The sequence below is a fragment of the Pithys albifrons genome, chromosome 8 (assembly GCF_047495875.1).
Source record: "Pithys albifrons albifrons isolate INPA30051 chromosome 8, PitAlb_v1, whole genome shotgun sequence".
NCBI lineage: Eukaryota > Metazoa > Chordata > Aves > Passeriformes > Thamnophilidae > Pithys > Pithys albifrons.
In genome coordinates this window covers 28,504,091-28,530,484 of record NC_092465.1, presented here as the reverse complement: position 1 = coordinate 28,530,484, position 26,394 = coordinate 28,504,091, and the positions used below count along the sequence as shown (strand labels likewise).

The window sequence follows — 26,394 nt, the reverse complement described above, 5'->3', positions numbered from 1 at the left end:
TTAGGTTTCACTGTCATTCCTATGAAAGTTTGGCCATGTGAAACTTGTTTAGAAACTCTGTAATGAAATTATGCGTCTAAGTCCCATTTCGAGTGCGTGTGTGTGTTTGCATGTAAAATCTGAGAACTGGAGTGTGATAGGGGTGGGTGGAGAAGTAAAACATTTCTTACTTCTGGGAAGTTGTCAGCAGTAATTCACCTTTTTTATGAGGAACTTCAGAACCAAACTTCAAAATTTGAGTCTAATGCAAAAAAAAAGGCTTTTGAATAGACCATCTTATACTTTATGTATGATGCCAAATTTGCTCAGTTATTAAAGTGATTATTAAGCAACACTGACAGTGCTTTCACTTATTATCCCAGTGCAATTATACTTGTACGAGATGTTGTACCAGAAAAGCTCCTGATGATTTTCTGTTTACACAAGGCAAGTAGTGCTGCAGACCCAAATTAGGGTTTGGGAATAAAGTCAAAACTCTGCATGTGTTTTAACTTCTCTTGTAAAACAACAATACAGAATGCCTGCCCATCTTTTTGTAATACAAAAGAGTCTAATCTAAAAATACGCTCTGCATGTACATAGTAGGAAAGAATTGTGGCATAACATTTTCAAAGCTTGTTCTTTTCTTGGTCTGCTTTTAACTGAAACTCTGCAGTTTCTTCAAAAACCAAGAATTACAAATGAATCTGCAATACTTTGTGACTCCTTGTCCTCTCCTTCAGACAAAAGGCTCTTTCAATCCATTGTGGAACAGTCACTGATTTTCATGTGATCATTCAAGAAAGGATAGCGATTGGCCTTCATAATAGGCCATTCAGTGCTCTCTCTAGTGGTTTGCTGACTAAAAAAAATGCCTATGGCTGTGTACTGTGTCCAGTGTTTAACTTACTGAGGAATCTAATCTCCCAAGTGTTGGAAAGGTAAGAGTTCAAACGGCAAAGAAACCTCACCTGTTTGTGAATACCAGTGTGCTGCTGCTCAGAGTTGGGGGCAGATTTTGGCCTGTGTGAATTGGTGCAGTTTTATTTGATTTTCACTGAAGGTCTGCTCTTTTTCTGTTTTTTTCAAGTGGTAACTTAAGCCTGGTGTTTCCATGAACTGTGCTTCTGAGAGGGCTGATGCTGTTTTATGTCCTGAGTGGCGCTGAGCAATGTTATCTGTTTGTGCTGTGCATAGCCAAGTGAGCTGTGAGTATGATTTTTTGAGAGATGACTGTCCTCGAAAGGAGGTGTGTTTTGAGTGAGTGTTCAAGCAGCAGCAACCACTGGAGTGTTGACAGTGCAGTCTCACAGTTATCTTTCTGTGCTGGTAAGGCCAACCTGCCTGGCAGCATTTCAGAATAAACACCTTGCTTTCAGGGTAGGTAGACTGGGGGTTGTTGTCCCAACCTTATGAAAAATCCGTGCAAAAATTTGTGGTAAAAAGATATTGTTTGTGCTGTGAGGCATTTCTGAATGGTGGTAGCTCTTCAGGATCCTGGCTGATTTTGTTAGAAATCCGTGCAGTACTTGCCCCAAAGGTTCAGCACTGGACTGTCTGCCCAAATGCTGTCCTGGGCACCTGGCTTTCCTCACTGCTCAAGACTGGGCATGGTGGCAGAGCAGGGCTTGAGGCTTTCTTATTGGGTTAGGTACAACTGCCAAGAAAGAGTATTTGGGCTCTGGATGAGACTAAGCTCAAGCACATACTCAAATGGTCGTTTCAGATTAAGTTACTTAGTAATATATAAAACCACCTTCAGTATGTACTGTTCTAGACATATCTAGTTTGTGGCTTCCTCTTCTGCACTACACTTAAGCTATCCACTTTTAGGATTTAAATTACAGTGCTGTGTATGGTTCTCTTTGTAAAATTAAACGCAATAAAAGCGTTGCACATGCAGTTTGGGTGTGGTGGCACTTCTCAGTGGGAATGTATTCAGAAGCTGTGCTTTATGCTAGCAGTGAAAAAACCTACAAGTCCCAAAATGTCATCACTGTGGGATTTCTCCTTTATGTGTTGACGGAGGGAGTAACTGTCCTGTGCAGTAATACTACCCTGTGTGGAATTTGATTTAGTAGTCTTTAGGACTTGATCTGAATGAAATGTTGCCGTTTCTGTTTTCCAGTAATAACTTAGTTCTGGCTAGAAACTTTGAGTTGGCTGGTTTGTTAAGGTGCTGGCATGAGGTTATGTTTTGGTGTTAGAATTGGAGCTTTTGCTCCATGCACTGGATATGTTGGAGTGAGGGATGATGTGGAGATAGACTTGTGTGGAGAGAAGTTTCACTCTCTATTCCCACAGCTACTGAGGTTTTCCATGTAGTGCACCCACTTTGTTTTATGAGGAAAGAGGGAAAACCTACTTCTTAAAATCCTTGAGGGTTTCTTCCTCCAGTAACCAAATTAGGTTGTATACAAACGTAATGGAAGCCAGGAAGGACTAGATTATTCATCTGGCCAGCAGAGGCAGCCAGGTCTGAAATGAAAGAGCAGGAGAAAGGAGTCAAAAGGTCAGGTGTACTGTCAGATGCAGAGTTCTGGCACAGGTAGGGCAAGGGGTGCCTGGAAAAGGCCTGCAGTGTGAGGGAAATACAGGTGAACTAGAGCAGCTGATGTGTAAGAAGAGTGCCTGGAGGCTTGTAGTGGTCAAGAGGGCAGAAGATGCTGGTTGCAAGGAGCCCTGGTGGGGAGGGAAAATTGGGGAAGATCCCAGGGCCCAGAAGGAGGTCTGGCAGTTAGAACCAGTTTGATCATGTCTGTTTAGTCGCTCAAGGGGGAATGGAAGCCCATGAGGTGAGGGTGAAAGGGTATAATTACAGGGAATATCTTTTCTGTGTGTTGATAATACAAGAACTGGGCTTACCTACCACTGATGGGGTTTTCCTAAGGTTTGACCTTCTGGTTTAAGGATCTATTGGAAATTATGTGCTTGCACCATTTTATGTGCTAGTGATTTAGAGCTTGATTCTCTTAAGGCTTATACTCACCAAAATCCACAAATACAGAGTTTGGCCCATAGTCATTGCTTCCTTGTCACTCAATAAAACCAGTTTTCCCTTTGTTATCTGTTGCTAAAACCACATACCTGTCTTAAATATCTGTGCTCTTGGGCCTTATTGTTCTGCATGTGCTGATTATCTACCAAATTGCTGGTGGATTAGAAGTTTTTGCAGAGGGCAAGTGAACATGGTTGGCATAGAGTTGATTGTGATAGCTGCGCTGGCCTTTTTAAATGTAGTAATTATTATTTTATCTTAAAAGAAATGAAATAAATATCCAACAAACAGTGATGTGTTGGAGAAGCCTTGAGCAGAGCGCACAATCCAATCTACATCAGAACTGTGACTCTTTAGTATTTATATTTCTATGAAAGGAAACTATAGAAAGTGTCATTCTTTTTCTGGCATGCTGAAAAGAGGAAATCTTCAGCATTGGTGGAGTTGCACTTTTGTGATACTGGTGTAAAATCAGTATCTTGCCTTATGATCTTTTAAATATTTATATTGAGTCCTTCATTAGTTTTAAAATGAAATTTATTGGGCTTTTTTGATACAAGATGGTTCTAACTGTGTTCTGTTGTGTCCGCATCATAGCGTGGCCTGTAGCCTCACATATTTTTCCTCTCATGAAGAACACAACACAAGCCTTTCACACGTCTAAAATACGTGCAGTCCAGGTCCTCTGCAGCTTACTTTCTGGAGAAGAGATGTTTCAAACTAAGGTTCTGTGAGAACTCTACATGTGTTGGCAATTTTGCAGCACTTTGCTGTGAGTAGGAATGTGATTCTGTGTCCTTAGCCAGGAGTGTGGCATGGGAGGCAGCTCTGGAGCTGGTGCAGCAGTGCTGCCTTCTGCTCCATGTACTGCTCAGGCCTGAAACTTCTGCCTGTCCTCTGAGGGGGCTCAGAGTTCACAGGGTGTTTTGGGATGAGGGATACTCTATAATGTGAAGTGTTGTTTTTTATTTGGGAGTGAAGAGAGTAAGCCTGCAAAACCAAGGAAGTTCCAAACAAGGATAGCTGTTTGGATGTGGATACCCCACCCCTGGAGGTGTTCAAGGCCAGATTGGGTGGCTCTGGGCAACCTGATCTAGTGCTTGGCACTCCTACCCACAGCTGGGGGGGGCTAGAACTAAATGATCTTTAATGTCCCTTCCAACCCAAACTATTCTATGATTCCATGATTTGACGTTCTGGAAAGTCACTCTGCTGTTGCATAATCTGCCTACAGATGGTCATGTATGTAAATTCATCCTTTGCACTGCTATGAGTACAGTGAGGATTGCATTGAAGAGATGACTGAGACGGGACCTCAATAATGTATATAAATATCCAAAGGGGGGGATGCCAAAAAGGTGGAGCCAGGCTGTTCTTGGTGGTGTCCAGCAATAGGACAAGAGGCAGAAACTGATACCCCGGAAGTTCCACTTGAACGTGAGGAAGAACCTTTTTACTGTGCAGTAAAACCTGTGCACTGGAACAGGTTGCCCAGAGAGACTGTGGAGTCTCCGTTACTGGAGGTATTCCAGAACTGTGTGGACCTAATCCTATGCAATGTGCTCTGGGATGACCCTGCTTTAGCAGGGTGGTTGGACCAGAGGTGACCCACTATGGTCCCTTCCAGCTTGACCTATTCTGTGGTTCTGTGATCTTTTGACAAAGAATTATGGATTTTCTTTTTCTCTACTAGGATGAGGTTCAGGTGATTCCCTTCCTTTAAGATACACTGTATCCAACATTGATTGTTTTGTACATTACCCTGTAGATGAGGTGAGGTTGGAAATTTTTAAATACTTTCTTGGTGTTAGAATTTCAGAGATGTTGAGAGCAGAAGGTTGTAATTGGAATTTTGTACAGTCAGGTCCTCTGAAAATCAGCCTGTAGGTGAATGATGGTACTTTCCAAAGCATTTTAATGAGAATTCCCAAACAGCAAAATTTGACTTCTTAAGCTGTAATGGGGGACTTTTTAAATGGAAGAGGAGTCATCTTGTAGCTGCAAGGTCTGTTAAACTGCGAAAAGTTTAGTCATTACCATTGTTGCATCATATTAAAAGAATGAAGCAATGTAAACTCAGTCATTAATTAAACTGAAAAGCATACTTTTAAACTAGCGTTCACTATTTTATGTAAATAATATCTTCTTCAGTTTGGAGAGCTGCTTAGCCTAGTCCCAAAGATTCCTTTTCTGTGAATTAAAAAAGAGAAATCTAAGGATTGCAGTTACTGATAACAAAACCCAGACATTTTCTATCACGGTACATGTTCCTTCTGGGCTGAACTTGGCTTATCAGATTCTGCATCCTCTCTGAGCTGCCTGTGAAGTCAGAACAGCTCTTCAGAAGTGGTTTAGTAGAGGAAGTGGTCAAACAGCATGATAGCAACAGGTGTATTTCTGCAGTGCCAGAAGACCTACCTGGGCAAGGACAGTGCATTTTGAAATACTGGTCTGTAAGGCAGGAGTGTGGTGAGGGAGCTGCAGGGCTGGTGCAGAGCTGCATTCCTGATGGCCAGCATGGGGACCACTGCAGCTGGGGCCAGCTGGCCACTGGGGTGGCTGCGGAGGGCTGTGCTGAGGCTGCTGCGTTTGGTGCATTTTGTCTTTAAACAAATTCGGTACCAGACTCCCTAAAAGGCTTTGTCTGTTGCTCATTTAGGATTTTTTTCTGGTAGGGGCCTCAAGGACTGTTATGCACTACATTTTTGGATGTTCTCAGTTTGCAATACTGACCACAGAAAGAGCTTTGGGAAGGAATCTGCTGTTAATTGAAATGGAAAATACAGCAGATGGACTCTTAAGAGACAGACCATAAATTATTAACCATCTGTGTTAATACAAACGTAGAAAGGTACCTATTCATGAATTAAAGTTTAACACCCCCACTGAAACAAACCCCAAACAAAACCAACAGTATAGCCACAGGAAGTTCCACCTGAATGTGAGGAAGAACTTCTTTACAGTGCAGTGACTGCACACTGGGGCAGATATCACAGCAAGGTTGTGGAGTCTCTCTCAATGGATACTCAAAAACCATCTGGACACAATCCTGTGCCATGTGCTCTGGGATGACCCTGCTTGAGCAGAGACGTTGAACCAGATGACCCACCGTGGTCCCTTCTAACTTTACCCATTCTGTGATTTCATGAAAAGATGTAACAATTTCACTTGTATTTTGTAATGTGGTAATTCTGCTTTTAGTGGTCAGCTTTTGCAATGTGTTGTAGCCCTGAAAGTACCATCAGGAGTTGCTTATCTGGCTTCTCAAGTTCAGTAGAGGAAAGGTACTTATGTACTAAGGTGGCTGAGATAATTCTAGTTTTTAACATATTTGTGATCAAGGTGAATATGAGGGGCTCGGACAATGTGAATGAAATCTGCAGGTATGGATGTTGAGGTGTTTGCTCACACAGGAAAACTGCAGTTGTTCACGCTGAGGACTAAAGTTATGGGTGACATGAGCAGAGCCTGCACCATCAGGTCTGTCTGAAAGCCAGGAGAGCTTGGAAACAAGGAAGATAGATTGTAGCTATTGTGTGACACCTCCCTCTTCTACTTGAGGCAGAAAATATCTTAGGAAATAAAATGGAAAAATAAACAACACCAGTGTACTATGAGCTAGCAAAGCTAAAACAAACAGGCCACTGATGTTTCACAAAGCAGTGGTTGGGCTGGAGATGGTAGCTTGGCCACATCACATGCATGTAATGTTTTCCATGCAACTTTGTCATTAAATGTGATGTTACTTTTTTTAGTGTACCATAAAATATTCAAACTGTGTCTTGTGGGTGAGTGTGTATTACCAGAATGAACTTTACTCTTGGTATCTCAAAGGCACTTGGAGTAGGGGTGCCAAGTCATAAGGCAGTTACTGAGGCTCGGTGTCAGCAGTAAATGCATGTTTGTTCCCAGGGAAGTAAATGTAAACGTGAATTCAGAATAAATGATCCGTATAGAAGATGCTATGCCAATAAAATGAGACAAACTGATTTCCTTTAACATGAGATGTATCTGAGTTTGCTGGAGGCATTCCAGATTTGTACCAGCATTTACTTTTATCCCAACTTACTAGCAGAATAGAAAATCACACTGTTTTTTTGCTTTATTTTAGCCAGATTCCTTTGTAACTAGAAGACCGACACAAGTATTCCAGCTGAAGCCTAGGCAAAAGTATTTTAAAGCATCAGAGAAACAGTAAGTTCCAGTGTGAGAAGTTTGCTCAAGAACTTTGGGTGTTATTTTGTTATTTGTGTGTCATTCCCATGAAAAGGCTACTTTGACGTACAAATTACAGTTTCATGGAACCCTCTGTTTCAGGGCTATGAGAGCTCTGTGCTTTCCGTTGTGATGTGAAATACCACACGGGAATGAGATCTCATTTACACTCATGGCAGAGTCTGACTGAGATCGCCTGGGTAATTTTGCTCCTCCTTCCTATTAAAACTTCAAAAGAGGCTAGGGTTGTATTTACATTTGTAAATTGATTTCATTCTTCATTTTTGTTCATTATGATCCTATTCTTAGAATCTGAATGCACAATAAAAAAGTGTTTCCCCATCCTGAATGGAGAGAAATAAGGATTGGAGTTTTATATGAGAAGGAGTATGTCTGACCTCTGTGCTGTACAAACACACTTTGTGTTTGTGTCCAGCTCTTGTAGGAGTGCCAGGAAGGAGAGCAGAGTGTGAAATTGCATAGGTGGTAGCTGGCTGGGAATTCTCAGTCTTCCTCCTGTCCACACATCAGGCCATCCCTGCGATGGAGGGAAGTGGAATCACATCTGAGGATCCCAGTGCTGCTGCAGTACTGGACCCTGGGTGTAGTGGCACCTTTCTGAGCAGGATGCAGTGCAGGAGCACCTGCTCCAGTGGGTGATGCAGGGTGTACATCCCTCTGCTGGGCTGCTTTCTGGTAAGGATTCTCAGGAGGTTCTCCCTTGTTTGAGCTTCAGATCCACTTATGTTGCTATAAAGGCAGACTTAACACGGCCCTTACAACATGATGTGGTGTTGACAAACAGCTCAACTTTTCACATTCATGGTGAGATGTTTTTTCACAAGCCTCGTGAGGGTGGCCGTAGACCTTGTCTCTGTGTCCGAGTGTAACTTGGAGCAGGCATCTTTAGATGTGGCTTATAGTTGGGGCTTTTTGTTGATTTTAATATTTATTGTAGTCTTTGATATCTGGTAATGCACAGTAAAACTCAGTATCAGCTGGATACCAATATGAGGAAAAGTTGGAAGCCTGTTCTGCAGGACTGAGCTTTTTAATGCACCCTGTGGACTCTCCATACCTGCATGTTTTGTGTTCAGTGGACACTTGCTACAGCCGGGCTGTGTTGCTTCTGGTACTGCTCTCACTGCTCTGCCTGTGAGCTAAGGTGTTGTTAATTGCAGCATAAACTCAATAGCCACAGCTTTGGTGCACTGTCCACCACACACTGGTTGTGTTCAGTAGACACACTTTCCTAAAATAAGGACTCATCAGTTAAAAGCAAATGCACTCATACATATTTTCTCTGCCTCTGCTTATTTGGATAAGCAAATAATTTTAACTTTTCTAAAAAGTATCATTTGCATACTTCTCTTTCTCAGAGTGTCATTGTGTCTTGAAATGTATATACAAAAATACATACATTGACCTTTCTATTAAGAAAATATCTGTTTGGGAGCAGTCAAATTACTTTATGAAGTGCTGAATAAAAACTATTTGACAGACAGGGCACAACTGATTTTGCTGAAGTGTGCGAAATGTGAAGTAGTGCTTCCTTCAGAAGCTTCTGTCCCTCTGTTGGGAGGCTGCAGACAGATTACAGGGAGGATGTGTCAGCTTGAAAATAGTGCTGATTGCAGTTGCATTGAAAATGAGGTGTTCTGCTGTCATTTGTTGTGGAAGCTGTAAAATGCTTGATTGTTCTGATGTGCTAGAGAAGAAAGGGAGGGTAAGTTTCTGACCAGAAAATAACATTGTGGATTTTTTTTCCAACTTAGCCACACTTTTTATCACCAATTTTTAGAATTAATTTTAAGGTTACATTCTGCCTAGGTGAACATACTCAAATTTACGTGGGTCCACAGTGAATATTCTATTAAATCTGTGGAGGTTATTTTTAACTTGTTAACACTTAGGCTGTCTGAGACATTTTGAGTTCCCAAGCCTCAGTGAGAGGAAGCTCTCCTGACAGATTGACCTTTCAGCGTGCAAAAGTGGCAAGTGAAACTCACAGTGGACTCCAAGTGGCAGCAGAATTCACTTCAGAGGGAGGCAGTTTTGACACAGAGGCATGAAGAGTGCACAGGATGTACATAATCTTTTCCTCATTCTTGTTAGGATCTTGTGGCCCCCGAAGTATACAAAAATGGAGAGCTCTTCTAGGCACTGAACACATCCTGGCTCATCAGGGTATCAGCAATTGTCTTAACCAGGGCTTTCCAGATTTGTGGCATTGCTTTGTTACCATCATTCCCACAACCCTCAAATAAAGAAAGCAAAGCAAATGTAAGAAAAAAACCCAAACCAACCCTGGTTTCCATTTATGGGCTAGGCTACCATACAGATCCAAACAAAACAGAATTGTAAACCCTCTAAAGCTTCTTTAATGATAATTTTTCCTCAAGTGTTCTACTTGGCTACTCCCAAAGGCTTTTCATTTTAAATATGTTTTTTCGGTGTATTGGATGACTACTAGGATTCTGTGCAAACCCATTAAGTTCAGAAGCTGGACTCTTAAGAAAGAATAGCTTGTGCTGTTGGGCAGTCTTGATAACTCCAGATGGGATAGTGCCTTTTCAGGCATACTTTATGTGCATCCTCAGTTCAGGGCAGGGAAGAGGGTGCAAAGCTTAGCTTGGAATGTATTGGGGAGTATTTTCTTTAGTAATAATAATGAACTGTCATAACCATTTGACTGAGGGTGTAATGTTATTTTTTTTAGTATTTCCAAATATAGCTTCAGAATTCCTCTCCTGTCCTTAGGGGAATAATTTTGGCATGTGGGCTTATGTGTTTCAGGGAAAATTCTCTTCTTAATTCCAATTAGCTGATCTTTCCAAAGTGTACAGACACTCTGAGAACCAACTAGAGCATGTGAGTGCCTGGGTAGCTATTCTCTGTTGTTATCCTTGCACCACTGAAAAGTTCTGCAAAATGAAAAGTATCAATTTTTCATCACTTTCAGCCTGAAATAGATAACTCTGAGACAGTAATTTCGTTGCTGTATTACAAATGAGTGTAAGGGTTTTTTCATTAAGTTTATCCCCGAAATAAGGCTTTTATAGGAACACATGGATGAGTTTCTTGGTGAAGAGAGCTTTCTGTAAATCTGCAAGGGTCATAAATAATCTGCCTAGAGTTGTTCACAGAAACCCTCTTAGTATTTCTGACAGTGGAGAAAATTAACGTAAGTGGAGGTATCTGTGAGTCAGACAGAGGCTGAGGAAAAATAAACACATCCAAGTAAAACATTCCCAGTTGTGAAAAAAACTATCCCCATCAGAAGTATGGTATGTATAGGAAAGATACAGTGATTTTTGTAGGAAGTAGAACTTCTAAGTGTTACCCTGTGCTCATTGTGTGAGAGCTGGTGTTTTACTGGGGCCCACGATTCACTCCTCGAACCATTTTGGGCTTCCAGTTTGTTTAACTGTGTGGTGTTGAATTTTCAGTGTCATCTGGCTCAAGCAGGTCTGTGTTACAGATCTGTTCCAGCTCCAGTTTTGTCAGGAGAAATTGGATTAGGCCATTAATGCCTTGGGAGTAAATTGTTTATCAGCATTACATTAGGAGGAGTAACAAACAGAAATAACAAGAGTTCACTGTTAGGAGAATAAAGGTGCTTAACAGGCTCTACCTGTGGACTTGATTTAAAAAACGTATCAATAAAGATTCTGAGTCTTATCTTGATGCTATATCTCTCATCACAGTTTCCATACAACAAGGAAGAGCTTCACAGACCAGAAGAACTGGGTATTTAAGATGTTTAAGATGTATAGATCATAGTCAACACCAGAGTTGGTTTGTTTTTTGGATCATGCTATTTCATGCTGGCTGAAACTGAAAGCAAGCCAGTTGTATGTCTGGTTCCATTGCCTGCTCTCTGCTATGAGGGCCTTTAAGAGCAATTTTTCTCCTTGACAAGACAACACAGCATTTACAGGTTTCTTTCCTTTCTAGGCTGGTGTTGAAGATGAATCCTCTTCTTTGTCCTATGTTAGTATTATTATCCGACTTGTGCCACTGGACAGAAATCTGGCATGGGATGAGAGCGAGGTCTCTGAAATATTTATTTGGTTATTTCTCAGTCCTAAAGTCAACAGATTCTTTTACCGTACTGTCTCTGGCAAACATCAGATGAGGATGGTTTTAGTCAGAGTGCTTATGCTGCTTTACAATCATATGCATCTTTTGTTGTAATAAGAAATGCAGTTGTAGATGTTGATATGAATTGTCCTCTGAAGGCTGGATCCTGCTGAGTGTGCTGAACAGTGCATGCCCTGGCAGAGCTGGGAACTGCACTGTGCTAAATGGAGCATCATGGGCTGGTTGTAAAGGCAGGTGGAGTTCAGTTTTGGAGGCTGTTGTTGTTAATTGATTGAATACTGAGATGCAGAACAGGATCTTACAACTGCGTTGAAGTGTAGCAGTGACAGACAAGGAGCAGCCCTTACTTACTTTGACTATGTCAGAGCTTACAGTCTGTGTTTGGTGTAAAGTTGAGACTAAGTGTTTTAAGGCTCAACTGTCAAAGACAGAGAAGTTTGCTTTCCAGGTGCTAAACTGCATTGGCAATTAGGGAAATATGACTCACTAGCTGGGCCAAAATCAAAACCCCAAAAAAAGGGCCAAAAACCTGACTGCCAAAACCATAAACAAAATCTCACTTTTTTTTGTGTGTACCAGCAGATGCCAAATAGCCTTTGCAGGTGGTGATACCAACATTCCCTAGAAGATTCCCTGCCTTCTGTTCACTTGCTTCTCACCCAAATGTTGCATCAGTGGCCTCACCAGAGAAATACCTGGAAAGAAAGCTAGTCCATTGTATGCCTGTGTTACCAGCATTCATCCCAGCTCAGCATGCCTCTCATTCCACCTATAAACTTAGCTTTCTATTTTCTGAAGAAATAAACAAAAACCCAACCCAAAACAAAAGCCAAACAAACTATTCTTAGCAGACTCAAATTACTTTCAGTTAATTTCAGTGCTAACCTTTGTCATGGGCTATACTGAGTGCTGTATTTTGCACTGCATATGGGATATGTACTGGGGAGTTGAAGGTTATGTTTACTGTCAGGGTCCTGAAGGCTCATAGGTCTACAGTGGGATTAGGAGAGTGCAGTGTTTCGGTTTTTTGAGCTGTGTGACAGGTGTGTTGTGACATTGTAGGCTAAGGTTGGGGTCAGGGTTATGCATCAGAAGAAAAGTGGTCTAAGAGCTTGTTTTACTCTTCCAAAGAGTAAAGAAGATTCATATAGGATGAGGACCCCTGTCCAGAGTGTTCTGTAGCTCATGGCTCGCTTTGGTTCTGCTCTGTAGATTCAATGAAGGCCCATGCCACAATGAATAGCTGTTGTGATCTAGATTTAAACTTAGTATCTGCTTCTGGTACTTGTATGTGTCATGTATCATGTTTTTACTGGGATTAGGGAAACTGTTGGAAAGGTTAGAGTTCAAGATGGGAGACCTTAAGTGCTTGGTTTATTTGTATCTCCTGCAGGCTCTGATGCTGCAATGGCTGCTGATTCCTGCTGGGTTTTTGGCTCTGTCAGATTTGGTGCAGCTGTTTGTCACTGAGCTCTGGTGGATGTGTGGTTTGGTGATGTGATATCTGAGCCTCTGCTTTTTTCCCCTTCATGCCCTGCAGTGAGGGACAGTGTGTTGAAGGCTCGGCAAGGGAGTTTCGTGTCATCTCCATGCACTTACTCTTCACTGACTGTAGATCTCCTACAGAGGAATGTGGGCCACTGTTCTTTAGAGTCTGTCATATATGGCCTGCAGAGTAACAGCATTCTTGCCTTTTTCAGGGTCCTTTTTTTGTTTGAAAATAAAAATCACTTCAAGAATCGACCTTTCTTTATGATGGGGGATTACCTTAAACATTTGTAGAGGTCAAGCAACAGTATTTTCTGTGATGATACATCAGTGAAATAAGTTTCCTTTTGTCTGTTCTACCTTTACTCTTGATTTCCTTCGTCCTCTCTTGAGTCATTATTTCCTGCATAATGTTTTCTTTGATCACATGCTATGGAACATTGAGTAAGGACAAAATGGTGAATTAGGAAGATGATCAAGTTATAGAGAGATGTCCTATAGAATTAATTTTTTTTCAAGGTGATAAATCTCATTTGGTCATACATGCTAGGTGTGGTATTGCTTGAAAAAACCAAACCTTTGTAACACACAGTAAAACTCAGCTGTTTTTATAATTTTACATGTAGCATACAGTTGTCTTGGCTATCTCTTACTTTATGGTGATGCAAAACAAGATTTTTTGTCTTATGTTCCTATGTCTTGTAAAATAGCCCTCAAAGGACAATAGTTATAATTCTAACTTGAGTAATTTCATGCTAGTGACTGTATTTCCTGGCCACAACAAGAAATGGGATTCTGACATTACCCATCACTTTCTTCACTATCTCATGAAGTTCAAAAAGATAAAAGAACTTACTGAGCAGGAGGGGGAAAATATATTTTTAAAAGTTTTAAAACACTTTGCATCTGATTTTTTTCAGACTTTAATCTTTCAGTGAAGTTGGAAAGGATTCTCTCCTGCAGCTTGATTTGAAGATCAAAATTGGGGTTTAGGTGTGTTATGCAGGAAAAAAAGCAGAATCACTAAGGTGCCCCAATAAAATAATGTGTATGATTTGATTTGCTGTGTTTAAATCCTAAAAATACCATCTGCAGACTACAGACAGTACTGGAAGGAGTTAAATGTCCATCTGTTGGTATAAGAAATTTAGTAACTATCAGGAATGTTGCTTTCTCTGTTTTAATCCAGATGCTCACTAGACAAAAGGTATGAGCTCTGAGCCCTTCCTTGTGTCCTTTTAAAGGAAATAAATTGCCAAGTCTTGCCCTTGCTTGCACCAAAGAGCAAACTCCTGGTAAGGCCATAGCATAGGCCTCTTCCTGAGTGCTTGGTTAGGATATTCTGCTCCAAGGCAAGGAGCTGGGTATGCCTCCCTCACAGGTTTCCAACCCCTCTGTTCATCTTATGGATCTGTGCCTGTTGTGTAGATTCCAACACGCAGGAGTGCTCTTTAACACTGACATGTGTGAGTACTTGTATTTCTTCATCCAAGCGTCACATTTTAAATTGCTCTATTCATTCCTTTGATTTTGAACATAGCAGTGACTCAGCAAGCCATGCAAAAATGTGTGTTTCGATTGCAGTGGACTTTGGGACCTGAGCTGTGAGAGTCTTTGTTGTGGAAGCCTTTGCCAGGTGAAGTGCTCCAGGGAACACCTGGCTGTTTTGGATGCAGAAGAGAGTAAGAGCTTTCTGCCATGCTTTAAAATAAAACCTGTGATGCTGACAGGACTTTTGCAGTCTAAAATTCACTTTGGCTTTGGCAAAACATGGAGTTTTCCATAAGGATAAAATGGATTAAATAGTACAGCAGTCACACATTTCTAGTCTGTTACAGAGAGGGAGTATTTTGTAATACAGAAGGAAAAATAAGTCTGCAAAGACAATCCAGTCATAGTGGATTAGTAAAGGCTGATTTCAGCACTCAGGATGTTCAGAAATGTCACAATACACTTTTAGGGTTAGCTGAGGGACTGCTGAACAGATCTTATTCCAAAGCAAACAAGGACCAGTCTGCAACTCACTTAATAGCAACCAGAGAGGAATAATTTCTGTCTGGCATGGGTGGTAAACCATAGACCAGTTCATGGTTGCCTTCTCCTTGCAACTACACAAGAGAATACAAAACTTAACTACTTCCTCCCTGCTAATGAAATTGAGAAATCAGTTTCCATTCATCTGTGTATGGACATAACAGGCACTCAGCTTTCCACGTGGTTGTGTGTCTTTAACTTTGGGGTCAGTTCCTCTGACATTTATATGCAAATCGGCAAAGGCCTTGTACTGTGAACAAAGTGCTGATGTCACTCTTTGAGTTGCCCTTTGTTTCATCTGAGTTAGTATTCTTGAGATGATAATGTTTTCTGGAGAATGACTGCAGTGAAACTGCACCAGTGCTGCTCAGAGAGGGTTGGTTGGTGACTGCTGAGTTACTGGAACTTGCACCTGAGACCCTCTTGCATTAATGGGTAGAGCAGTTTGCATTGCTTAGGTTTGCCTTTCTGCACATTCTGGGTAGTGGGAGCTTAAAATATGTATTTTAAAAATGGGGGTTTTGTGGTGGGAGAATTGTATGTGTGGTCAGGAGTGGGGCTAACAGCAAGGCTTAGGTAATTGCCTAAGCTTTCATGGTAGTGAAGATAAGCCCTGTAAAAACAGATAAGGGCACCCCCATTTGTTGACCAGAGCAGTAAAGGGTTGAGGGATGGTTTTTTTCACAGAAGTCTCCTGTAAGAAGAGAGCAGTAAAGTAAATAAAGAGTAAATTAACTAATTACCTTTTTTTTAACAGCTAGTTTTGCAGGAGATACAGTCTGTTGGAAAGGATAGAAAATAGGAACAGAAGCTGGAGTCATTCATAGTGGTAAGATACCTTTTATATCTCTCTTTGATAATCATTCAGATAGGAAAGGACTTTACTTATAGGTCTGTCAGTGCAGGAACAAGAAGCCAGGAACTTTGAGGGCCTCTTTCACCAGGGTGGTGCAGCCTGTTTGAATGTCTTGAAAGCTGTATCACATAGAAATCATGGAGTGTCTTGGATTGGAAGGGACCTTAAAGATCATGGATTTCCAATCCCCCAGCCATGGGCTGGGACATCTTTCACCAGACCAGGCTGCTGAGAGCCCCATCCAGCATGGCCCTGAACACTCCCAGGGATGGGAGAATTTCAGCTACTGAGTCTGTTCTTCACAGCTTGAACCACTGTGAATATGGAGCATGTGTTGCAGCTGAAAGTTCTGCCTAACTGGTATTCTGAAGTCCTATCACACATAGTCCAAGGTGGTATTTCCAGGGTAGTGGGAAAGGGTAGCTTTATTGTAATAAAACAAAAATAATTAGATAAACAGACTACAAAACTGATAAATGGCATCTCTGCAGTTGCATCATGTTAGAGTTTGTCTGAACTCCATGTTTTTTGTCACTTATTTTGAAGAAAACATTTGTTTAAATTTATCAAGTAATTCCTTTTGCTGTTTTGTCTGAAAGTAGACAGTTTCCCTCTGTCCAGCATGTTACAAAAACGTAAGTTCAGTGTGTTCCAAGCTAAGTCTAACAAGCAGGCTAATGACCTCATCGTTCTGTGAAATTCTAATGGGGGTGACCTTTTTTTCAAATGTCTTTAAAATTCTGCAGTTTACTTGCAGTTAGGACATCTGGATTGTGTTCCCTATGAACAGCTTCCTGAGAAATCTTCAATGAATCCCTTTATGCCTCAGTTTTAAATCTGTAAAAAGAGATAACAACACTTAAACATGGCTGTCAGGATGTTAAATAGATTATGTATTGAGTTATGGAATGCTTAGTCATTGTAATAAATAGATTGAAGGAGAACTCATCTCATTTGCACATTATTCACTGCATGCAGCCTCTTTCTTTGCTTGAGGACAGTTATGCTGTTTCTTAAGGATTCCCTTTTTACTTCAAACTTTTTTTACACAGAACTACTACGTGGCAAACTTTCAAAGCTTTTGGTGGTAGAAAACTCACAGGGAGTGGCTGCACAGAATCAATCTGGTAGTTAATAATTCAGCATGCTAAACTCAGTAGTGGTGAGCTGTGTGACTTCCTCAAAGGAAAGGAGGAAAAATATACGTGCCCAAAGTGGTTCTTGCACATCTGCTGATTGCAACTGTGGCCAAGAACATGATGAAATATTACTTGTCTGGCTATGAGCTCTATATAGTACAACCGAAAAGAATCATCAGGTCAGTTGCCGACCAGAGCTCAGAGCTGTGAGAAGCAGATGGCCCAAAGAGCAGGAAACCTTGGAAGCATCTCCATGCTTGTCAGCAATGTTATGCAGCACAAGGATTTCTCAGAAGCAGTGCCGGCACTCAGTGATTTCAGTGAAGAGGTGATAGTTTTTCAGCTGCACTTGTCTCCCACATCAGAATAATGTCTTGTGGCTCTCAGAATAAGGAAGCCTGATGGCTTTTTAGTGCAGGTCCATATCTGTGGATCAGATCCTGTACTTGGAGGGGCAGTAGTAAGGAGGTCAGTAAAGTCCTCAGACTTGCAAAGAGCTGGTTTTTCAGCTCTGAGAAGCCTTCAGGTTGCTATTAAAAGGTGGCTGATGTGTGTAAATGTTCCTTCTGGACATGAAGCCAAAGTTCTTAATCAACTCTGAAAGTCTTTTCCTGTAGTCTCTCCCTACCTCTTTACCCTCAGTAGAATGATAATAATCTTCCTCTGACTATAGAGTTGGGCTGAAGATTATGCTCAGCTCAGATATTTGCATGTAAAGTGCCACAAAATATCTAGAGAGTATAATAAAGTTTTGTAGACACTGAATACTGGGGCACGTTCTAGATCAGAAACTGAGAAGAGAATAGCGCACCAGTCTGGAGTGGGCTTTCTCTTTGACTTGCTGTGGGGGGTTTGCCCTGGCCAGCAGCCAAGCACTTAACAGCTCCTCACTTCCTGCAGCAGCTCTGCACAGTGGGAGGGGGAAGAAAATAGGAAGAACAAAATCAAGGCAACTCTTGAGATGAAAACAGTTTAGTGGGTGAAGAAAAGGTTGGCTCAGGAGGCAGAAACCAAGCAAAGCAAAAGAGATGGCACACCAGCTGATGGCAGACCAATGCCAGCTAGTCTTTGAATAGCCAACTTGAAAACAGGAAAACCTCCATATTTTAATTCCTCTGTCCCAGTTTTTGTTCCTGAGCTTAAAGCTACATCATATGAAATATCCCTTTGACCATTCTGGGTCAGCTGTCCCAGCTCTGTCCCCTCCCAGCCTGTTGCCCACCCCCAGCCTGGGTGTGGAGGTGTGGTGGGAAACAGAGGTGGCCTTGAAACTGTGCAAGCACAGCTCAGCAGTAGCCAAAATACTGGTGGGTTGTCAGCACTGCTGTAGCCACAGATCCAAAGCACAGCACCATGTGGGCTGCTATGAAGAAAGTTAACTCCTTCCCAGTCAGACCCAGCTCAACCCCAAATCAAACTGCCTTTTTTAGACTTACTTTTTAATGTAGTACCAAAAAAAGAGTTAATCAGAAGAACAAAATCTGGCTGACCCTACTTTATTCTTCATTAAAAATGTTTTCTTGTATGTGCAGATGTAAAATCTCCATTAGAATCATGCACGTATTCAGAACAGTTCAAAAACACTCTTAAGAATGTGCTGAAGTTCATTTTTCTCTGAAAAAATGTCTCAAAAATTTGTTTCATGGAATTCAGTAGCACTTAAGTGCTTGTCTGAATAGGGGCTGCATGTTCAAGCTGACTGTCCTGCAAGAGCAATTCTGAAGAAAGGTCTGATGTTCACACTGGGCAGATTATCTCAGAAATGGGTAGGTTGGGAATAGATGCATCTTGTTACTGTCTATAAATATGTCATTTTCTACCTTAAAATAATCAACTCTACAAGTCTTATTTATCATGAGGCTGGACAGATAAAATGCCTTCAAAATTGAAACATTAAGAATTAAAGTTATGTGATTAGCCTTGGAAATTGAAAAACTAAAAGAAGTCTGAAGTAGGAATGGAATCTTAGTTCACTTCTAAAAAAACCAGTGAATTACATTATTGTTAATGTCTCTGTTCTTCCCTGAACACCTTATTTTTGATCATGTATGCTGCTGTCAATGAAAAATACATGGCAGCTTTGTGATGCAGAGAGCTCAGATAATTCAGATTAGAGTTCACTGATTACTTTGATCAGTATCAAAGTCTGAAACTGAAAGCAGGTTGAGCTTTCACATAATTTTTAGACAGAATAATTGTGATTAAAGGAGGTTTTGGAGTTCTTGAATTGATTATTTTTAGATATTTAGCCTGCTCTATTATTGCTGGCCCTTCTTTATTCCTCTTTATTAAGACAGGTAAGCATTTGTTCCTGGTGGAAAGCATCACAAAGCCTTTGGTGAGTGCACAGGAGTGTGGCTGAATGTAAGAGTTCAAGGTGGCCACCTTCAAATCTCTCACTGGGTTTGTCAGTTGATGCTGTTGTTCCAGAAGAGAGATGATATTATGGCACTTGGTTGGTGATGCAGTAAGTACAGTGAAACTGAAACTTCAGTGCCTTCATAAAAAGTGTTATGCAATGTCTCATTACTTTTTTGCACTGAAGCACTGATGTGAGTGAAACTTTCCTTTAATGATGGGGAAGAGCGAACATATTCATGAAAAGGCAGCCCCCAGTGAGGGCAGAATAAAATTGCCCCCTTACAGTACGTTCTGAAATGGTTCATGCTATAAAGATTCATGAGTAGAGCACATAGTTTTTCTTTGCCAGTGATAACTTCCATTCTTTGCTCTCTCTGTGGAGCATGCACTCAAAGTAGTTTAGAAGAATTGTTGCTATCTTTGTCCTCAGCAGCAAAGGAACCAACACCTTTGAGGGCAGTAGGATGGAGTGTGTGTCCTGCAAAGGCAGGGTGTATGTGGGCATAAAGTGGTCAAAGAGTTCTTGTATTTTTCCTCCAACTGCACAGTTCAGGCAGTTTGAAAAGAGCCAAAGCATTCCCTGTTTGCTGTGCTCTAAATTGTGATCAAGGTGGCCAGACTGTCTGAACTCAGTTAATGAGCAGAACCCCTGAAAAAACTATGATGGATCTAGTTCAGGTCTTGAACAACTCTACCTGTTTCAATATTATTGAGAACTCTGCATATTTAAGGAAGAGAGACAGTGGAGCTGAACCTCATCCTGTGTAAATTGCTTCTCATAAATGAATCTCTTTTCTTTGTTTCCTTTTCATTGTTGGAAAGTCCAAATACAGAGCAACTATAAAGCCAGGTCTCTTCAGCCAGTATCTTTAGTTCTCTGGGTGCCAGTGATAGAGCTCTGTTAACCACAACATCCAGTCACAGCTCACATCTGCTGCCTGCAGAGCCAGCTCTGCTTGTTTTGGTGTGTGGCTAAATTGGAGATGGGAATTTGTGGCAGCTCTGACTGTGCTTTTGTCTAGAGTAAGAAATCTGTGAGTGACTGCCAGAACTGCTTATTATGAATGAAGATAACTCTGTGTATGGCTCCATGAAAGCACAGTCAGACACTCAGAAAAAAGATTAGCTGTTCAGGAGTCACCTTTGCCTTTACTTGGGAAGGCTCTAGAAGAGAGAAGAGGAGACGTGACTGATACAGGGCTTTGATAAGAAACGCTGAGCTCACTCTTCTGTTTGCACAAGCCACAGTAACTTCCTGCTTTGTTGAGCTGAACTTCACTTATCCCAAGTTTTGCTGGGATTTTGGGCTCTCTGGGGATAACTGGCCAATAGGGAATTCAATTAGCTTTTTGAAGAAGGCTTGTTCAGCAGATGTTTGAGAATGTTTCAGTATGCCAAGATAGCTTCACCCATGCCAACAAAACCCCCCTGTTTGACTGGAAAATTCCTAGCCAGCTCAGTTTCTTGTCTGCCAGTTGTTACTGCATAGGGGATGGTCAGAGCAAGCTGAGGTTCTGGGAATTTGATTCTTAACCAGCACCATTTCTTTCACTGCCCATGTGCAATATATAAGAGCTTGTAAGTGCTGTTGTGGTGTTGCTGATTAACAGCAGTGAGAAGAGAGATTTAGCAGTTAGTGCAGTTTTGAAGTTCGCTTAGAAAACGTGCTTTTCTGTGTGTTTGTGGTGATTGGCCCTGGCTGGGTGCCAGGTGCCCACCAAAGCCACTCTATCACTTCTCTCCTCAGCTGGATAGGGGAGAAAAAATGTAACAAAAGGCTCATGGGTCGAGAAGTGGGTCACTCTGCCATTACCATCACAGGCAAAACAGACTAGACTTGGAGAAATTAACTTAGTTTATTACCAGTCAATAAGAGCAAGATAATGAGAAATGAAAACTGAATTTTAAAACACCTGACTCCTAGCCCTCCCTTCTTCCCAGGCTTACCTTTGCTCCCAAGTTCTGTAACTCCTCCCTGTAGCGGTGCTGGTGGATGGGGAATGAAGGTCATGGTCAGTCCATCACACGTTATCTCTGCTGCTCCTTCCTCCTCAGGAGAAGGATTCCTCACATTTTTCCCTACTCCAGCGTGGAGTCCCTGCCATGGGATACAGCCTTCTCTGAAATTCTCCAACATGGGTCCTTCCTGTGGGCTGCGGTTCTTCATAAACTGCTCCAGCATGAGTCCCTTTCCACAGGGTGCAGTCCTTCAGGCACAGGCTGCTCCGGTGTGGGTCCCCCACGGTGTCACAAGTCCTAATAGGGAAACTTGCTCCAGTGTGGGCTCTTCTCCCCATGGGTCAGCAGCTCCCTGCCAGGAACCTTTATCATCATGGGCTTCCCACGGTGGCACAGCCTCCTTTGGGCATCTCCTTGCTCCTGTCTGGGGTCCACTACGGGCTGCAGGTGTGTCTCTGCTCCCCCCTGGACATCCATGGGCTGCAGGGGCACAGCTGCCTCGCCATGGTATTCCCCACAGGCTGCAGAGGAATGTCTGCTCCAACTCCTGAACACCTCCTCTGTCTTTTCCACTGACCTTGGTGTCTACAGAGTTGTTTGTCTCACATATTCTCACTTTTCAGCTATAATTGTTGCTGCACAGCTTGTTTTTTCCCTTCTTAACTGTCTTATCCCAGAGGCACTCCCATGGTTGCTGACAGGGACAGGATCAGCCTTGGCCAGAGGTGGGTCCATCTTGAAGCCAGCAGGCATTTACTCTATCAGACATGGGGGAAGCTTCTGGCGGCTTCTCACAGAAGGCACCCCTGTAGCCCCTCCACTGCATTGCCACACAAACTCAATACAGCATCAGAAACATGCTGATATCCATGTGTGCCCAAGACCACTGGACTTGGCATCCTTTAGCATTCTGAGAATTTCAACTGGTAGGGCCCTGTGGTAACTGGGCCTTATGGGAACTGCAAAACAGAGCTTAATTTGATGCTTTTGAAGACTGGATTTTGTGGAACAAACAGTATGTTACATTATCCTTCAAAGCTGTGCTAAATTTTCATCTGCAGAAATTCTGGACAGGTGCAAAGTAATAGTCTGTCTAACATGCTGGAGATTTTATCAATTCATAGACTCTGGCATACCAAAGATCACTTCCAGGGAATGGGCACAAACAGATGAGCTGAAAAATGCTCTAGAGTATTTATCTATGCTGTACAGTGTAACTGAGCTTACCTGTTTTCGAGAAAAATAGCTTTTATTTTCTTTAAAATGTTTCTCAACAAATAAAAAAAATCTTTTTATTCTGTTGATAAAATTACTGCTTTTACTGTCCACGTGTGCTAGCCAGTCAAACAGCTTTATCAGGACTGCCCTTGCCAAGTTCAGAAATCTGTAATTAAAAAAAAAAAACACCAAAAAAACCCTTATACACCTGCTAAATAGAAACCTCAGTTCATGCATGTCAGGCAGCACTTCATATTCTATTGACCTTCAGAGGCAGAAGAGTTTTCTGGCATTGTCTCCTGACTTTTGGGGTGGGTATGGGAGACTGGTTAAGGTGCCTTTGTGTCTTTCTGTCAGTCTGCACTGACTGTACTTCTGCATTTTTGACGTACCTGGGTAGTGTGGGTTTCAAATGAAAAGAATAATTTGTTTTCTCTGTGTTTTTTTTTCTCTAAAAAGTGTGGTTCAAAGTCCAGTAAATGCTATAATAGCCACTTATTTAATGTGTAATAGCAATTAGGCTAAAGGACTGCATGAATAAGTAATTACAGGTTAACTTATCTACAGGCTTTTGTTGTTTCCAGGAATATCTCTCGATAACATAGAAAATCAATGTTTTCCTTGGCAGTGGGAAGGTGGGGGAGGAGAGGAAGACTAGCATTTGTTGTAAATCTGGGAATACCAAAATGTCAGTGGTAGGGCTTCTAATGTAGTGTCTGACTCTGCAGTTACTGTTAACATGGGAATGCTGCTGAGCCTGTGTCTGTTCATTGTGGTTGTACATCAGGCCATTTTACTAGAGGAACTTGTAAACATTTTTAGAGGTTTTATGTACATACATTTTGTTTGTGTATATATATATAAATATAGTAATTTAAAATACCGTTCAAGGAAAAATTTGCATCTTCTTCAAAGGAGCTATATGGGGTGACTCGGTTTTATAAAATGAAAGGCTGCATTTAATTTCAGTGTTTGGTTCAGAGTGCTCTGGCACTTTTAATTCAGGTATTTACTTTCAAGCATATTCACAGCCTCACTGGTACATGAAGTGTGCTTACCTGTACTTTGAATATTTGTTAATCAACTGAGGGCTCACTGCATTAAAGCTTCTTCATATCTGTCTTGCCTCCAGTTGAGTCCCTGGCTCTATCAGCTTTCATCAGAAGCCCTTTACTTCAGGGAGCTGTTTTAGAGCTCTGGTAAAGTTCTTCCTTTTCTCAAGCTCACCATAAACTTGCCATCTCATCATGGGTGCAGCACTCCCTGAGTGCTTGGCCAGGGCAGCTCTGAGATCTGCTCCTTCCCTGTCTGCAGCCAGGGTGGCTCTGCTCTCCTGTCCTGTCCTGTGGGACCAGCAAGCAGCTGGTTCAAGTCTGTGTAGCTTCTTGAATTCAAAGGATTATATTTGCTGAGAATCAGCCTTGCACATCTGGCAGTGGTAAACTGTATCTTCAGAGATGTCTGAGCCAGTAAGAAAGGTGGTGTAAACTTTGAACTCTTAATAGAAGGAAGGCTGAAATTGGAATAACTCCAGCAGTCTCTGAATTTGAGATTTATCCCAAGATTATGGGAATTTACTGTAACCATTATACTGTGCCAGTCTGCTGGTAGAAGTTGGATTCCTTAAGGTAGTTTTGTTTCTTAACATCCAAAACAAGTGTGAATTTGAACACTTCCTGCTGTTCACTTTTTTCCTTCTGTTCTTATTGCTTAGAGAAGCCCCTGTGACTGAGGCAAGGTGTGCCACCACTTTGCATACCCTGCTGTTCGCATTCCCATGCCGTGCTCTTCCAGCAGTCCACATTTGGGCAGCTGCAGGAGCAAATGAACCGACAGTGTCTCCTGGCATCCCTTCTGAGCTGAAACAGGAGCCACTGCAAATGACTTAATAGCTCAAGTCCCTGGCAAGAAGGGCTTGGAAGATAATACCTTGTTTGTAAAAACTGGAAGTTAACCTTTTTTGTTTTATTTTGCAGGAGAGTCATGCAAATGCAGAATTTGAGTAGATTTTTTTTTCTGCTCTTTATCAATATGATTGGCAAGATTCCTTCAGGCACTTGAGAAAGAGCAAGACACTAATGTTTATTTTGTCAAGTCTTACTATAGAAAGTGAGTTTTCTCAGTCTGAATTTTTTTCCGTATCCCACATCCCTCCCTCCTGCCTGTCAGAGAGGACCATTTTACAGACCATGTAGCTGAATCCATATATTGTGAATTGGGCTCAGCTCTACTAGTGTGATATATGTAGTAAAACTGGGAATTCAGTTTATGCTGAATCACAGTGATGCTCTGCAGATGCTTCTCTAGGATGCCAGCCTGCAGAATGTGGGCTCTGGGCTCTCAGCAGTGATTCTCTTGCAGAGTGGAGAGGGTATAGAGCCCTTGGGTGCAGTCCCTAAAGTGGAGAACATTGGGAGCCAAGCAAGTGGCTATTTTATCTTGAGCACCCACTGCCAGTTGTGGTAGTGATGGAATGGTGCTGGGTTTCGTGCCTTTGGACCTTTGGAGTGAGAAAATGCCATTGCTGGCTCTTAACTGGTTCTAGGAGATTAACCGAAGCTTTTGAGTGGAATATGAAAAATGCTTACAGAAATTCTTAAGAACAGCTCAGAGGTTAAAGTACCTTTCTAGTATAGCAGGAGGCAGGTTTGGAACAGGCAAGAGATCTTCAGTTATCTGTGAGCTGGAGACATTCCCTTCTCACTGGGCTGCTGGGATTTTTTTTTTCAGTCTCTTCCATTTAAGCTGTTATGTTTTGTTTAAATAAACATTTGTAGGACAGGACTCTTCATTCTTTCAGAAGTTCCAATTTTAATGAATTGGTAATTTGCTACTCTGAAATGAAAAATTGTTGGGAGACTTTGTGCCTTATCCTTTTTCAGCTTTTTGGTATTTTTGTCGTTCAGTATAGCTTCTCAATGTGGTGTGGAGTCAGTGCCATTGCTGAGTACTCCCTTCTTAGATTAAAGGGTGATATAAATTGTATGGCTCAAAAAAGAGCACTGGGAAGTGCTGCCACCTCGGTTTAGGACTAACTGGGCATTTGACCACTCATAACCTTTCAGCAACGTATCTGATAATTGTTCAAGTGACAAAACCAAATGGATAGGGAGTTCAAACACATGATGGTATGTGCAACAATTCAGGTGGGAAACTGTTGGCTTTAGATTACTGGCACTCTGGCTCAAGTTGTGCAATTTCAGAAAAGATCTGGCTTGAAAATAAATATCTGGTTACTAATCAGTATGGCAAAGAGGATGGGAGGAATTTTCAGAGGTTGTGCTGAAGTAACTTGATTGTTCACTAGGAAATACCTCTTATCCTGTAAACTCCCTTTCATGGCAAAGCCTGCTGCTGTGCAACAAGGCTCCCTTCCAGAAGTCTGACATTTTTTGGAATCTGAATCCCTAGGCTTGGTTTAGGGAGTGTACTATCATGTGTGTTTTAGGGATGTTTTTCAGAGTTTAGAATGCTATATAGTTTTTGAAATAATGGTACTTATTGTTCTTCGTATCTATTTTACTTAAAGTATGATTATTTCATAAAGCATTTTATTATGCTCATTGTTTCCACACACTACTACTGGACTAGAATCTGTTCTTAGAACACTCCAAGTAAACCAAACAGAACAACTCAGTCGAAGTAGCATTTCGTGGTCTGTGTGTGTGCCTATTTACATGCATGTATATATTTCAGCAGTTACAGAATATCTGCTTTGTACTGGTACCTGTCTGTTGCTGCATGGATACATTGCTCTGTGCAGGACTCTCACTCGTCCCCTTCTGTAGCCCAATTCTTCATTCCAATAATTTGCTATAAATAATGCAGACCTGGCCTTTCTTTATAAGTTGTATCTTTTTTTTAATTGACCTCGTTTGCTCAGATGCAGGATAGTGTTTCATGACCTAAACTACTGGTTTGGATCCTTCTCAGCCCAAGGTATATTCTACAAAGTTACCAGGTTGTTGTTAGAGGTCTGTGGGGTGGTAACTCTGGTGATGTTACAGAGTGTCAGTCACTGGCTGTGAATGAACGTCAGCTGC

General features: G+C 41.7%; 1 protein-coding gene across 7 annotated transcripts in view; it reads left to right on the top strand.

Moving 5' to 3' along the window:
• SPATS2L (spermatogenesis associated serine rich 2 like) overlaps nucleotides 1-26,394 on the top strand; it is an 87,130-nt gene that overhangs the window by 4,816 nt on the left and 55,920 nt on the right. For 2 of the 7 annotated variants that reach the window (XM_071562531.1, XM_071562527.1), the window contains exons 2-3: nucleotides 7,089-7,171; nucleotides 15,576-15,647. The exons of 2 other annotated variants lie outside the window; for them this stretch is intronic. The gene's annotated coding sequence lies outside the window, so the exon portion shown is untranslated. The remainder of the gene's footprint in view (nucleotides 1-7,088; nucleotides 7,172-15,575; nucleotides 15,648-26,394) is intronic. 3 more of the 7 variants (XM_071562534.1, XM_071562530.1, XM_071562528.1) reach the window with 2 other exon arrangements.